Below are 16,853 nucleotides of genomic sequence, written 5' to 3'. Positions count from 1 at the left end.
GTTCTTTTTCCCATAAGAATGCAGTTTTGGATTTATTTTGTCAATCTTAAGATTGAAAAAGATCTGGTTGGTTGCTCATAAGAAACTGGTGTGTCTTTAACTTAAAGTATTTAGGGCAATTGGCAGATATGATTCACAATTAATTTTGACCCTCCTGCAACTCAAACCATGTATGAAGTTCAACTTTAATTATTTTGTAGGACTGTTTACAAATATTTCCAGCTATTTATTCTGACTAGTATGTTTGGTGGCATTATAAACTGTATATCATTATTTTATTGTATTTATTGTATCATGATAAAGTTATTAGTCCTTTGTGGAATGTAGTGATATAATATACATACTTCTATATTTATATAATATTTCTCTGGAGGATGTGAGGATTTTAGAGATAAGACTCAAAAAAATGTTCTTAAATTTGACCTAATTAGTCTTCTTTATGTTTATACAGGTCCAGTGATACTGAACTTGTGTTCTGAAATTAGTTAACTATCAATAGCATTGTACTGGAGTGATAGGACAGTGGTAGGGCGTTCACCTTACACGTGGCTGACCCGGCTTGGATTCCTCTGCCCCTCTCGAAGAGCCCAGCAAGCTACCGAGAGTATCTCGCCTGCAGGACAGAGCCTTGCAAGCTACCCATGATGTATTTGATATGCCAAAAACAATAATGAGTCTCAAAATGGAGACATTACTGGTGCCCCCTCGAGCAAATTGATGAGCAATGTGATGACAGTGACATCATTAACTTTGCTATCAAAGTCAAATCAGTGTGAGAAAATTACTACTTAAATATGTTTTATCCACTTATGAAAATTAAAAAGAATCATAAAATTCAGAAAATAAATGAATTAGTTTAACACAAAGAATAAACATAAACATACATGACCTTATTAAAAAATATCCTGTTTCTTAGAAGGAAGAGCTTACTTAAATTTCTAGCAAAATAAAGTAAACTTCTTTGCCAAATGTTATTCCTACTGTTTTAAAGAGATATTTTATGTTATTCATGAGACTATTTTCCATATTTTAAATCATAATAGTCTTTGTGTAATTGACCACTCACATTCAATTGATTCCCTCTGGCAGCCACTGTTCAAGTTTATACTCCTAGAGCCACTTATATAACCACAGAATGTCCTATTCAAAGGCCTTACTTAAAAGCTTTATTATAAAATGTTGCTGAAAAATATTATCCAACTTGAATTCTTTCTTTACTAAGCATCACTTAAGCATACTACCTCATCGTTTAAGGGCATAGCTTACTCTTTCTTTTACCAGCATCACATAACTGTACTTTCACATTCTAGTATCCACTTTTATAAAGTAAAAGATAAAAAAAATTCAAATTTACAAAAATAATAAGGATACATGCATGCTAGACTCTAATTTTAATTCTAAAATTTATGTGTCTTTTGGGGCATAAATTGCAATTCTGAAAAACAGGGAAAGATATTTATTTAGTTAGTTTTTAAATGTAGGAGGACTGCTATTTATTCAGTCATTGATAAAGCTGATTGAATTAGGCATGACCTACACATTTCTCTTTTTGAAACGTTTTTAATTAAATATCCATGAGATAGACCATTGCAAAGCTGTTTATATTTGGTTTTCAGCGATACAATGATCCAACACCCACCCCTCTTCAGGGTACATTTCCCACTTTCCCACCACCAATGCCCCCTATTTCTCTACCACCGTCCCCCAACATACCAACCCCCTCCCCCAACATCCCTCTATGAGAGGTACTTCCTTGTTTCTCTGTCTCCCTTTTTTGCATTATGATTTGCAATGCAGATACTAAGAAGTTATGGTGTTTGTTCAGGGCATTCAGTATAGCTATAATAAGGCAGGGATAGCTTTTTAATTGGGTGGAAGATTTGGGATGGGGATGTGACTCCTGAGGCTTCTGAAAGTACAGGGAGGTGGGGGGAGGTTGCCCATTCTGACCCCAAGAAATCCTGGAGATTTCAGTCACAAAACCTGCATACCAGTATTTTCAGAAATTATGTCTCAGTGAGGTTTGTCCTGAGATAGTGGAATCAGGTCAGAAGTATGATGTTGATTTTGAACTGTGGAAGCAAGTGGCTGCTGGGGGCTCTACTTGGGTGGTCACCAACCTAACCCACCCCATTCTGATTTACCCTTGTCTGTTCAGTCTTATACTTTGTACTTCTTTTTATCTCTTTCAATATTTACTTACAGGTCTCTGGAACAAGGCACTTAAATAAGCTTGTGTAGCTGAGCTGGAAGTGGTTTGTAGGCATGGCTCCCATATACCGAAATTTTCGCGTTTGATTTCTTATTGAATTTAGTCCCAGGTTGTTGGGGTCTGGCCAATGGTACAATTTTTGGGTATCAGGAAGCCTGAAGGCACCAACAGGCTGCTGAAGCACTTCTCATACAGGTACAGTTGACTTGCTGGCTCTACCATAATTAATAATTATAATTTATATATCCAAAAAGACATTTATTGAATGTCTATTTGCCCAAAATTGTGCATTTTCAAATAGCACCATAGTCATAAACAAAATATAAAACAAATATGTAGAACTGTAGCACTGTTGTCCCATTGTTCAACGATTTGCTCAAGTGGGCACCAGTAATGTCTCCATCGTGAGACTTGTTACTGTTTTGGGCACGTCAAATCTATTTAATGGGTAGCTTGCCAGGCTCTGCTATGCAGGCGGGATACTCTCTAGCTTGCCGGACTCTCCAAGAAGGACAGAGGAATCAATCTGAGGTAAGCCACATGCAAGGTAAATGCCCTTCCTGCTGTGCTAAAACAAACATAAGGAACAAAAATTATTCTTTTTTGCAAACCACAACAGCTAATTAGAGAGAGAGAACAGAAGGGAATACCCTGCCACAGTGGCAGGGTGGGGTGTGGGGAGATGGGATTGGGGAGGGTGGGAGGGAGGCTGGGTTTACTGGTGGTGGAGAATGGGCACTGGTGAAGGGATGGGTTCCCGAACTTTGTATGAGGGAAGCATAAGCACAAAAGTGTATAAATCTGTAACTGTACCCTCACGGTGATTCACTAATTAAAAATAAATAAATTAAAAATAAATAAATAAATAAAAATTATTCTTTTTACCTGTATCTGTACTTTCAAATCCTAGTCATAAAAGCAATGACTTTCAGTAAATTTGACAGATTATTTTGCTAACCTAGTTATTTCTGGAATCCTAACTAATGAACTCATATGGAAAATATTCTGATGTATGGATATTACCCAGTGGTATTCCCTCTAGATAGAGGGTATAGATATATGTGAACAAAATGAATATTCTTCATACATTTCCCCTATTAAATACAAATAAAATGTACACAAATCATTCACAATTCACTAAGATTGAGTATCTTAGAAGATATTCAAGAGAAGTTACCTCCTTTAACATGAGCAGAAATCATGACAACATTTATGTTATAAAAATATTATTAGGATTATTATGCATTTAAAAAATTACAATATTTTCTTAGAGTGTTGCTAGAGTTAAAATTTGAGTTGTTTCTTAGAGTTGCATAATATTTTGTAATGTTTTGTATTTATGACATAGCTTTCTTATTAACTAAACTGTCATTTGAAATTTGAGTTATTTCTATGCCTCAGCTATTGTATTTAGTGGTGCAGTGCATGCATCTCTTAAAATTTATGTTTCTGTATTGAATGGGTCAATACCAAGCCCCAAACTGTTGGGTGATGTGGAAGGCTTCTACTTTTTTTTTTTTTTTGAGAAATCGTCATGCAATTTTAATTTGAACAGGTTGACATTCCCAACAACACTGGAAGATGTTTTCTTTTCACCACTTTTTTGCCAAGACTGTTTCCAGGTTTTTTATATATTTCTATGTTTGTATGAGATGATTTTTTATTATCATTTTGATTTGCCTTTCCCTTATAGCAAGTGTAATAAATAGATATCTGTATACATATTAGCCATCTGTCTATTCTTTTAAGGGAAGTGTTCCTCTCGCCTCTACTCCCTATTTTTTTGATGAGTTTATTGTTTTTTTTTCATTTTTTGTCAGTTCTTTATGCATCTTAATATCTGATGTGTGGTGCCATAGTATTATCTCCCATTCAGTAAGGTATCATTAAATTTTACTTAAATATGTTTTTGTCATGGAAACACTTTTTAGTTCGTTATAATCTCAGTTGTATATCTTTTTATTGATACAATTTGTGAATCTTTTTCCTATTTGTTAATCTGTGAAATCAATTATGTTCCATTCATATGAGAGTCTGTCTTTGTTCTAGTACTAAGCATTTTTGTTCACTATAGCTCTATAGTACAATTTGAAGTCAGGAAATTCAGTTCTTCCATTTTATTTTCTTTCCAAGAATAGCATTTGGCTTTGGCAGTTTCATATTTCTTTATATTTTACGGGATTTTTTTTTCTAGAGCTTTGAAGAACGTCATTGCTAGTGCTTATCTGTGAAAGCTCAAGTGCCTACAGTAAGAAGCAGAAGGTTTGATTTTGTTTCCTGATCTTTACTGTGCCTTTAGATGGGAAATTTTATTCATTGACATTGGGAAAATTATTGATATGAAAATGTTTATTGCTATTTTTCTATGCCTATTTTGGTCATTTTTGCCATTCAACATTTTTCATATAAAGTTATTCAAGTATTCCTTATAACACTAGTTCAGATGCAACAAATTTCTTCAGCTATTGCTTGTCTGGGGAAGTTGTTAGCCTTTTAAGCTCTTAAATCTGAAAAAGTTTTGCTTTGTAGAGGATAGTCTGTTGTAATTTTTTGCCTTTTTAAAAAAAATTAGTTAGTATTTCAAATATCTAATCTATTTCCTTGTGTGTAGAGTTTCATTTGAGAAATAAGATGTGAATCATGCTTTGTTATTTTACATATTTTTTCTTCTGTGTATTGTACATTATGGATTCTAAATATCTTTATTTTCTGTATATTGTGCTTCTGGCTGCATTAAGCAGTCTACCACTCACTTCAAATCTAAACCATTTGGAGTACAATGTGTCTTGGTGTTGTTCAGAATAGGTTTGCTAGGCACTGCCTCAGACTGGAAAAGCTCTCAAGTATTATCTATTTTCTTAAGCTATTCTTCCCTGATTGTATCTCATTTTAAAACTCAGATTCATAAGATATCTTGATTTTTTTCATTAAAAACAAAATCTCTTTTTTATTACCTCTTGTTTACTGATAATGTCCAGGCCTTTTCTTTGAAGTCCCTGATTTAAATTTCTGCTCCTCCATTCTGCTGCTGTATCCTGCTACTGTATGCATTAGCCCATTTATTTTTGTTTGAATAAAGTGTTTCATTTTTTTTTGTTTTTTGGGACACACCCAGTCACCCAGCAATGCACAGGGATTACTCCTGGCTCATTCACTAAGGAATCACTCCTGGGGTGCTCAGGGAACCATATAGGATGCTGGGAATCAAACCCGAGTCGGCTGTGTGCAAGGCAAATACGCTACCTGCTGTGCTATCACTCCAGCCCCAGTGTTTCATTTTTTCTTACAAACTTTCCTCAAGTTTATTGAATGCATTTTCCAGTGATTTCCTCTATTTGGTGATTACCCAGAACATTATTTCTCTGAAGTCATTCTATGTAGCATTGAACATTTTGGTACACATGATACACCTGTGCTTCAGTCCCCATTGGCTGAAGTTACAAAATTCCTGAAATTCCAGCTCACCCCCCTTACCTCCCCCCCCCTTACTTCTAGTGTTTCATGTTATCAAGGTTGGGAGCATCAAGTCCCCAGTTTTTGAGCAACAATCTGCACTCCTTATTCACAATATCAGGCTAGTACTAATTAATCTACCAATTTCTGGTAGTCATAGCTGCCTTGTGATCATTTCCCGGCTGTCATAGCTGTAGGATTGAACTAGGTTCAGAACTCCATTAAGTCAAGGGCATGAGTCTCAGAAAGCCTGGGGCTGTGAGGAGGAAGGAGAGAAGCAAAGGCTACAACTTTGATTTTAAACTGTTAGTTGGAGGATAGGTTAGAGAAGTTATGCTAATTAAAATTTAATTAAAGTCTAACTCCATAATTTTACTTCAGGGAGACTAAACACTCATCAGTGAAGAGTCCCTAGTCACTCTATTTTGACTAGTGTTCTTGCAATTTGACCTTGAAGGATCATCTGCATTTGACATGTTGAACTACAATCAAAAGATGGTAAAGTTAAGGCTTCAGTTAAAAGAGTTACTTGTTTTACGTTGTTGCTAGCTGTAATTGTTCTTCAAAGCTATATAGCTGTATAAGGGAGAAACCCTCCCTGGCAATTAACTTTAGTTCATTGTGGTATTATTTTGGAATATATTAATAAATAGAACCACATACACTTTAATTTCTTGGTAGAAACATTTTCTAATCTACCATAAATGCATAACGATATGATGTTCTTGTCAAAGAAATTCTACATTTATATTTATTTTTATTGATATTATCTATAATTTTATATTTTATTATAGTCTTAATAAGTTGCCTCAACAAGCTTCTGAAATAAGTTATGTATTATTAAAATAACTGCCTTTGTGTTGTCCTTCAACCAGCAAAAATTTATTAAGAACAAGGCTGCAATTAATCCCAATATTAATGGGTAAAGTCATGATATCCCACTTAACATTATATTATTCCCTTATTATAAGATTGATAAATTAGTACTTTTTAAATAAGCGTTCAGTAAGTTTTAATATAAATTATTCATTTTAAAAATATGTAGCTAACTGCGTTAGCAGATCTTGCCTAAGAGGAAAGGAGCAGTTTGCAAATTAGTGTTTCATGTGGTCTTTCTGGACTCTCATAGCCTTAGTACTGCCTCATAGTGTGGTCATTTGCTTTCCCAGAATGAATGAAGGAGGTGGAGAATCCAAGAGGCAGAAAGATGTACAATAACCTATTGGTCCAGAGACCAACTTAAAATAGTAAGGGATGGGATGAGTGAAGCATTAATGTTAATGCATTAAGGTAGGAATCAGTTGGGGCTGGAGAAAATACTCCAGTGAGAAAGGCACTTTCCTTGTATGTGGCAGACCTTATTTCTGTACCTGACAACCTGTGTAGTCTCCTGAACCCACCATGAGTGATTCCTGAAGGCAGAACCAGGAGAAAGCCCTGAGCACATCTGGGGGTGGCCCAAACACATATACATTTTTTAAAAAATGTTAATACATTTTACACTAGAAAATTGAAAATACATGCTGAAAAAAATGTTGATGGAGTAAAAGTACAGCAATAATTGCAATAACCAAGATCCAGAAACAATCAAGTGCCCAACACTGAATAAGTTAAGAAAGAAATTGATAAAAACTGGCCAAAGAGTTAATAAAAGTAGAGTACAAGTATGGCACTCAATTACGTCAGGATTCATTCCCGGGAGTGAGCCTTGCCAGGAGTGATATCTGCGTACAGAGCCTGGATTAATCTCTGACCACAACCAAGTATGACACACACAAAAAGAATACTCAACCATGAAAAAGGATAAATCTTTCAGTTTGCTGCAACTTGGACGGACTTAGAGGAGGTCTTAGATTACCATTGGAACTGGATTGGTGGGAAGCGAAAGGACAACGATGGATGATCTCACTCATTTTAAGAATATTAAGGAGGCAAGGGATTCGAAAATCCAATGGAAAGAACCCTGAGATGCTGTCATCTAAAGTGTGATCTGAACATGCTAAGGGGCGAGGAGAAAGAGACCTTGGAATAACGGTGGAGGGATCATGGCACTTCAGTGGCATAGTAGAACTACTACAGATATAGAATAATAGTACTGGAACTATGATAAAAGTAAATAAATTTAAGATGAATAAATAAGTATTTTTTATATCATTAAGTATTTGTGTTGTCTACTGCTCTCTTCTGAATCCTTCTATATATTTCATTCCTATGCGCAACAAAATGTAATAAATAGCTAGTTTACATTCAAAATCTCATTTGTTCCTATGGACTTTTGCCTTTAATCTCAAAATTTAACTTATTTTCCCTATTAAACCTTTGTCTGGGCTGGAGCGATAGCACAGCGGGTAGGGCGTTTGCCTTGCACGCGGCCGACCCGGGTTCAAATCCCAGCATCCCATATGGTCCCCTGAGCACGGCCAGGAGTAAATCCTGAGTGCAAAGCCAGGAGTAACCCCTGTGCATCGCCAGGTGTGACCCAAAAAGCAAAAAAAAAAAAAACAAAAAACGAAAAAAAAAACCTTTGTCTGGTTGTTAAGTTGTGGTATGACTTTTAAAAAATTCAGTATTTGACTATTTACCACTTTTTTTGTTTTTAATTCTCAATGCTATTCTACTTTGCATGGCATTTTCCATTTTTTTTTCTTTTTTTTCTTCTTTTTTGCTTTTTGGGTCACACCCAACAATGCACAGGGGTTACTCAGGAATCACCCCTGGCAGTGCCCAGGGGACCATATGAGACGCTGGGAAATTAACCCAGATCGGCCTTGTGCAAGGCAAATGCCCTAACTACTGTGCTATCGCTCCAGCCTTGCATGGCATTTTCTTTTACATTCCTCTATCTTGTCTATTGTACATCATAGTTTATATCTCTGGAGCCAGTTCTTACTGTGGTTTTTGGTTTAACTGCATCACTTTTTTGAACTTCAATTTGCCTTTGTAAACAGATTACTAACTGTACTGCATTTCCCAAACTCGTGACACTCTTTTGAGCTCAAAATTCATGTATCACATATTATACTAGATGATTCAATCTAGCAATAAGATAGGTACCTCAGATTCAAGATGATAAAAATTGAACATATGATTCCCTCACATCTCTATTCTTTGTCTATTTTGAAAATAACTTTTTTATTATTAAATAGTCTTAAAATTAAGAATTTAAGATTTTTACAAAAATGTAACTTATAACTAATATTTTATTGAAATTGCTTATTTAGTCATTCAAGGCATGCTTATTAGTCACGAAAGCATATTTATTAAGTATCATTCTTGGTACATAGGATAAAATCATTAAAATAAAGGTAAACAATAATTCTTTTCTCATCATGCTTATGATTCAGTGAGTAGATGCAATGATTCAGAAATAAATCAATAAAAAATGTGGATATTTATCACATTAATAAGGAATATTAATATAACATATTATATGAATAAGAGTAGCACATTGAAATTAATAAGGAATACTAAGCATGGTGAAGGAACACATGTTTCATTTATGATTATACCTAGCTGAGTAAAAAATAAGTTTAGAGCCAGAATGATAATTTAGGATTTAAGTCACTTGGTTCAGCTCCCAGGACTGATATATTTTCCTGAGCACCACCAGGAGTGAACATTGAGCACCAAGACAGATGTAAGTCATGCTGTGGTCTCAAAAACCAAGCAAATAAAAACAAAATAAGAGAGAATGAGAGTGAGAAAGAAAAAGAGAGAAATAAACGTTAAGTCTGAATAAGTTAATATAGACTTTTGTTTCTCTCTCATTCTAGATAATATACATTTATAGGCGGCAGCCAGAGTTTGATGGCTTCCTTTTTGCCACAAACCTCTTAATCTCTTTCCTTTACAAATCTTAGAGCTGCCATCATTTCTTCCTGACATTAATATAAAAGATTATCTTGAAACCTCTCTTCTCAATGAGATGAAATGGGATTTTCAGGAAGGGATTAAACCATTAGCATGTGATCATCACTACATGGAAGGTTTGGGGATTAAATAATGTCAGCTGTGGGGAGGGTCTCTGTACTGGTCATACGAAAACAGATTGCAACTTGTTATAGAATATTATGGTGTCCGAATGTTGGACTTTCTTCCTCCCAAACTGTAAGAAATAAGTTGTTTTTGCTTATAAGCAACCCGCTATAGTACTTAGTTGCCATAGCAGCCTGAATTAAGTGTGCAACTCAAAATCACTTCTCAGTTCACGAAGACTTCTGGGACTTCAATCATTGAGTTTAACTTCCAGGCAGCAGTAAAGAAAATGTGTGAAAGTGAAAATAGAAGCACATAGAAATAACAACAAAAAAAGATTGACGTGTTTTAATTATAGGTGTCTCAAAAAACATCGTGTTCATTTAACTCTAATTGATCCTATTAAAGGAAGTATCGTCTTCTTGTTTGATTTCATAACTACTCCAAACAAAATTGTACCTAATTAAGAAAAAAACAGGAGGAGGGAGCCAGAGAGACAATGGCTATATTTGACTCGCACAAGGCCGATCTGAGTTGGATCCCAAGCATCTCTGAGCACTGCAGGAAGTGATCCTAAGCACAGAGCAAGGAGTAACATCTGAACATTACCAGGTGTGGCCCCAAACAACAACATCGACAGAAAAAAGAAATGCATGGAGAAATCATTTAGGGCAGAAGTCTCCACCATAGGTTATTCTTTAGTTAGTGTGAGTAGCAAGAGTCTTTCTTTTCCATATTAATAATAATGCTATGTTAATAATTTAATCTCTTTAATAATGTGTTAATCTGTTTTCTAACCTTTATTCCCTTTGTTTCTGTCCTCTATTAGCAAAGGTCCTTACTATTCTTTCTTTCCTTCAATATCACCTTTCAAATTACTCAATGTCTCTAATATGCTTACTACAGAAACAATTCTTTATGATGGTATTCTGGAGTTTTTTAGAATACAAATCTGATCCTTTAACTTTCCACATAAAACTTTTGTTTTACTCCATTGATTCAAGGCAATATATACAGTAATTTTCCATGGAAAGTGCATTAGTAATAAATGAAGTAAAATCTAATATGTTGCTACATTTTACCTTTCCCTGTTAAAATATAATTTGTAGGCATAAAAATGACTTTAACTTGAATTATTTTTATTCTTCTATTTGAAATTATTGGCCTTTCTTCTAAGTATACTCTTTCCCATCAATAATGTCAAAAAAAGACATACATATTCTCTGTCATACATTGAATACCATCTCTTTAAGCTCTTCCTAAATATCATATTTTTATGACATTCTCCTGTTTTTAAAAAAATTAAGTTTTTAAGACATTACAATTTAAAAATGGCATTAAATTGTATTATTCTAATTACAGGTTTTTCTTGACAAATCCCATGATCTAATAACATGGATTTTGTATTTTATTTTGAATTCATAAAATTATTTTTATAGGCAAATTTGAAAGACTTAGTAAATATTTCTGAAGAAAATTGAATTCATTTGTTTTCTAGGTGAAACATTGTAACCTGTTTGTGTCATTACCCTTCAAAGGTGGGACTAATTTTTATTTTTTCTGCAGCTTCTCTCTCATTTACTATTTTATCAATTTTCTATGAACTCATTTCTAATCACTGTCACCACATACTAAAATATCAAATTAATTTTTAATTTTCCTTTTGCTTGTTCACCATCTTAATTATTTCATATGGCACTAACATCACATGTTCAATGTTATGGAATTGGCATCAAGTTAAAATTTTCCAATTATTTTTATGATTAATAATTAATTTCTCAGGTCACATTCTGAAGTGCTCAGGGTTCTACACTCAGGAATTACTCTGGTGGTGCTTGGGGAACTATACAAGATGTTAGGAATTAAACCTAGGTTGACTAAACACAAGACCAGGATACTATCTGCTGTATATTGCCTGCCACCCCCCAAAAGATGTTTTTAATTTTTTTCATAAATTAGAACTGACAGCTTTTCAAAAGGAGTATTATATTTTCCCCAAATTTATATATAATTTAAGCTCTGCTTGGGGCGGGGAGGGAAGCTGGAGCCCACCCCCTCTGGCTGCCCTCCGATGGATCTATCACATCTTCTAGAAAGGCAATGGAGAGGATTATTCACGACTTCTACTCAGATTTCTTTGACAGCCATGTCCACCCTCCCACATACCAAATTCCCCAGGATGTATATGTCATTCCGAATGTCCTCCCTTCCAAAATCTGACTCACCATTTCATCGCCATTTCATCGGTAAATAAGCGTACAACACCCAGTCCGGACAAGGTCAGACCCGAAAACCTGAAGAATCTGCCGCCAGCACTCGTCCATACACTGGCTCAGCTCTTCAAGCGCTACCTGTCTGAATGCAAGGTTTCGTCCCAGTGGAAAACCAATAGGACCATTCTGTTGTACAGGAAGAGAGACATTCACGACATTGGCAACTATCGCCCAATCTGCCTGTTGTCTGTCGTCTACAAGTTGTTCACTTGTGTCATTCTGAAAAGAATAGGCAGAACACTAAGTGAAAGACAACCGGGTTACGAAAAGGATTCAGCACGATTGACCATATCCACATAGTGACCAAACTCATTGAAGTTTCGAGAGAGTTCAAGATGCCGCTCTGTCTAATGTTCATAGATTTAAAGAAGGCCTTCGATTCTGTTGAGGCTGAGGCAGTCATCGAAGCCCTGGCCAAACAGGGCGTTCAAACTCAGTATATCAAAATCCTCCTTGAGCTGTATTGTGGATTCACCACCAGGATCTCACCATTCTACAAGGAAGTGATCATTGACGTAAAGAGAGGGGTTTGGCAGGTTGACACCATTTCACTGAAACTCTTCAGTGCCACTGCCGAGGACGTCATGCGATGCCTGGAATGGGAAGGAATGGGAGTGAAGATAGACAGTCAGCAATTACACCACCTCCACTTCGCAGATGACATCATTCTCATAACATCAAACATTAGCCAAGCGGCACAAATGCTGGCTGACTTCAACCGTGATTGTGGAAAGGTTGTAGTGCAGCCGAACCTCATCAAGACAATGCTCATGAAAAACGAAGTAGTCCCTGGCACTCCACTTGCTCTCCATGCAACGGACATCTCCAAATGCAACAGCTATGTGTACCTTGGTTGAGAACTCAACATGAGGAACGACTTGTCACTAGAACTGCTCAGAAGAAAGAGAGGAGCATGGAAAATCTTCAAGAGCATCGAAGAAGTGGTTAAGTGAACGAAGGATCTCTGACTCCAGGCACATCTTTTCAATTCCACCGTTCTTCCTGCACTAAAGTATGCCTCAGAGACCTGAGCCCTACCCAAACAGGATGAGAATGCTATTCGGGTATCCCAAAGAGGAATCGAAAGAGCTATGCTAGGAGTATCACGACTCACTCAAGTGAGAGAAGGAATCCGGAGTTCCGACTTCCATCAAAATCAAGAATCAGGGACGCTGTCTCATTTGCCAATGCGTCAAAAATCAGATGGTCAGGACAGGTAATGCAATTCAGAGACAACCGCTTGACTAGAGCTGTTACCAACTAGGTTCCACTGGACATCAAAAGACCACTTGGCCACCGACCAATGAGATGGTCATATTTCTTGGTCAAAACACTGAATGAACAGTTTGAGGCACTTCCTGTCCCTGGAGTGAGCAGATATCATTGGGCTACACTAGCACATGACAGGGACAGATGGAGACGTTACTGGCACCCACTCAAGCAAATCGAAGGTCAATGGGAAGACAAGTGATACAAGTAATGTTTAATTTTCAACTCTGCAATCTTTACATAGCTTTTAGTCTCTGTCCAAAGGGATAACTTAAGGAAGAAGGCATCACTGAGCAGGAAGCATATGCCAGATATATCAATTTTATGGATGATCTGGTACACTACTGGAATTTCTGCGAGACCAGTCACACTTGAAACAAATGGCCCCAAGCACCCTGAAAGTTTAATGGGAGACTAAACTACCGGGTAGTCATGATAAGCTTGTTCCAGGAATGTATTCTTCCACTAAATCTTTAACTAGAGTGAACTGGACAAGCACAGAGGCTTCAAGTTTAAAAGAGAATTCAGCTTCTTTGCATGTATGTTATTCAAATATAAAGAATCCAGGTGTGGGTTGAAAGGCAATTTAAAAAAGAGAATACAATTTAGCAAATTGAAAATTTTGGGAAAGTGGTACTTTTCTTTATTCATTGCAAAGTGTTGACTTAGATTAAGATAATCTTACCCTAATTCTTTCTAAAGATTTTTTGTAGTAACTCAATGGAACACATAACCATACCTTAAGATATGAATTTGATTAATCCTTTGGCAGCATTCTACTATATCAAAGCGTAGAAGATTAAAATTAGTTGTATGAGAATCACAACTTCAATATCTTGCAGCATGTATGAGATAAAAATCTCTACTAGTGAAATATATTAGTAAAAATAAAAAGTTCATGCATCCTATATTTATTATTTTTATGGTAGCAGAACATGCTTTGTCTTATGAATAATAAATAAAAAGAACCCCTCTCTTCACCCAACTAGTAGCATTTGCTTCAACACTTAACAGTAAAATGTCATCTATTTACTTTGCAGAGAATGACTTGTAAAAGTTTACAAAATTGTATCTCTTCCTCAAAATCAATTTCACTCACCACTGTGGTCCCATAGTATGTGGGTTTGTGTAAATTTTATACACTTATTAAGCTATACCTTCAATTGTAATAAGCTTATTTTACACTGTTCTTCTCATTGTATGGTCACCTTAGAACTTCAGTGAAAAAATTTACTGTCTTACATAAGCTTAGTCAGTATCTTCTGGGTTTTGCATGCTTCATTATATGTATTCTGGGATCTGATTAAATAGGGTGGACTGCTGACTCTGCTCTTTGCTACTCTGGCAGCCTTACTTAACAACTTAACTGCTCTCCTGCTCTCTCTCTCTTTCCTCTCTCTCTTTTCTCTCTCTCTCTCTGAGTGTACCGCTGTCTCTCATCTACTTGACTTAGAAAATATAAAAATATAGACATTCAATAGTACCATTGTCATTTCCTTTTAAGTGTATAAGTACAGCTTTTAGGGAAACAAATTTTCATATGTTTGTTTTATGTATAAGTAAATTTAAGGCTCAGGTTATTTAAAAATTTTATTTGATTCTCTATATGAGTGTTTTATTTTCATCGTGTTTCTCTAATATATGGAGGTTATAATGCTAAGAATTTTTTAATTAATTTCTTTTTACTATACTCTATTTTGTGTATACTCTTGACAAAACTCTTATCAATTCTGCCTTTCTCTTCTTTCACACAAAATTTAGGGCTCTTGACCGAAGAGATATAGTATATAAGCTATATTGCCTGAGTTACACTCAGCCAACCCTGGCTAAATCTCCCGATTGATTAGGACCCACCACATAATGGTCTTCAAACACTGACAGGAGTGATCCTGAGCAGAGAGGCAAGACTAAACTTGTAGTAGTGCTGGGTATGGCCTCAAGCACCTCTCCAAAAAAAAAAGAACGATAAAAATAATAATTCCAACGCAGAAATCTATCATAATGGAAACCCGATGCATACAGGCATTTCACAGCCATGCAGAATATTAATTCAGTTTTTATTTCCATTAAATTTCATATATTGTAGGAGGTTTCTCCTGAACATCTTTGTCTGCAAGTGATGCAAAGAAAGGAATGATTCTTTATAATAAGTACAAGTATTGCTACTTCCCTTTGCAGATGGAGCAATAATCATTCTTTTGATTTGTTTGATTTTTTTCTATGTTGGTTGGGCGCATAGCTGGCAGTGCCCAGGTTTTAATCCTGTCTCTGTTCTTAGGACTCACTTCTGATGGTGCTCAGGACACAGTATGTGGTTTGAACTAAGATTGGCCATAAGGAAATCAGTGTTTTTAGACCCCTATAGACCTTATTTTGTTTGAAGGATCATACCTGGTTGTATTCTGTGATTTTCGTGACCTGGTGGTACTAGGGACTACTTTTAGCTCTGTATGAAATTCAGGGTTTGGATGACTATGTGATACAGATAAATAACCTGCTTCTCCCAAATATAATGTATCCAAATTATTGAGCAAACCCTCCAGTTTCTTAAACTAACATTTTTATAAATGCATTTATCACTCACATTTTATAGATGCAATATCACATATTATTCTCCATTATGAAATAGCCATTAGAATATACCCTACACTGATTATTATGATTTTGAACAGTTTTTCTTGGTTTATGCAACAAAGGAAAGTTTATCTTTCCCTTCTCATGTTTCTGTTTACTTTGACACTACTATCATCTAGGTGAATCATATTAGGTGAATAATACCAAATTTAATTACTGTATTTTATCAATCTTATCACGTTTGCACAAGCTTCACGCATGAAGGAACCAACAGAGGAACCCAGGTGTGCGGGACCTGAGGCCGAGATCTCCAAATCTGCTCAGATTGGGATTGGGCCTTTTCCACCCAGATTCCCACTTTTCTAGTAGCTAGGCAGTCTCACCCAGGGACTGCCCCCAGCACCGTGAAATCCCATCAATGGCCAGCATCCAGAGACTATAAAACCAAGCTCCCAAAAGTGCATGGCTGCAATGCAGCCATCCAATATCTGATAGCCTAGTTCTCCCTCTTGGAGAACCTGGCAAGGTACAGAGAGTTTACTGTCTGCACAGGGAAGAGCCTGGCGAGCTTCCTGTGGCATATGTGCCAAATACAGTAAGAATGTTGGGTCTCATCCCCCTGACACTGAAGAGCCTCTAATGTGGCACCATTGGGAAAGATGAGCAAAGAGAGGCTACTAAAATCTCAGGGTTAGGATGAATGAGACATTACTGGGCCCGCTTCAGCAAATCTATAATCAATGAGATGACAGTGATATAGAGTGATAAAGTGTTTAAAAGCATGGGCTATTCTCAGGTCCTAGCTATATAAACACCCTCTGTAGATAATTTGTAAAATGGCTATTTCTTCAAGGCTAAATACTCAAAATCTTGAAGGGGGTTTGAAATTCTCCCTTTAGGATAGCTCTAACCCATTTAAGAATACAATAGATTTGATGAGTCCGACACGGAATAATTTCACTTTGATTTACCAAAATTATTCAGGACCATAATTACACATTCAAAATCAATCCATTTGTCATATAATTCTACCTAATTATGGGAAGAAAATGTGTCATATTCATGGTCCTGCCCACATGCCAGCACAGAAAATCTGT

This window comes from Sorex araneus, chromosome 5 (genome assembly GCF_027595985.1).
Source record: "Sorex araneus isolate mSorAra2 chromosome 5, mSorAra2.pri, whole genome shotgun sequence".
Lineage (NCBI taxonomy): Eukaryota > Metazoa > Chordata > Mammalia > Eulipotyphla > Soricidae > Sorex > Sorex araneus.
Note: the sequence above shows the minus strand (reverse complement) of the source record.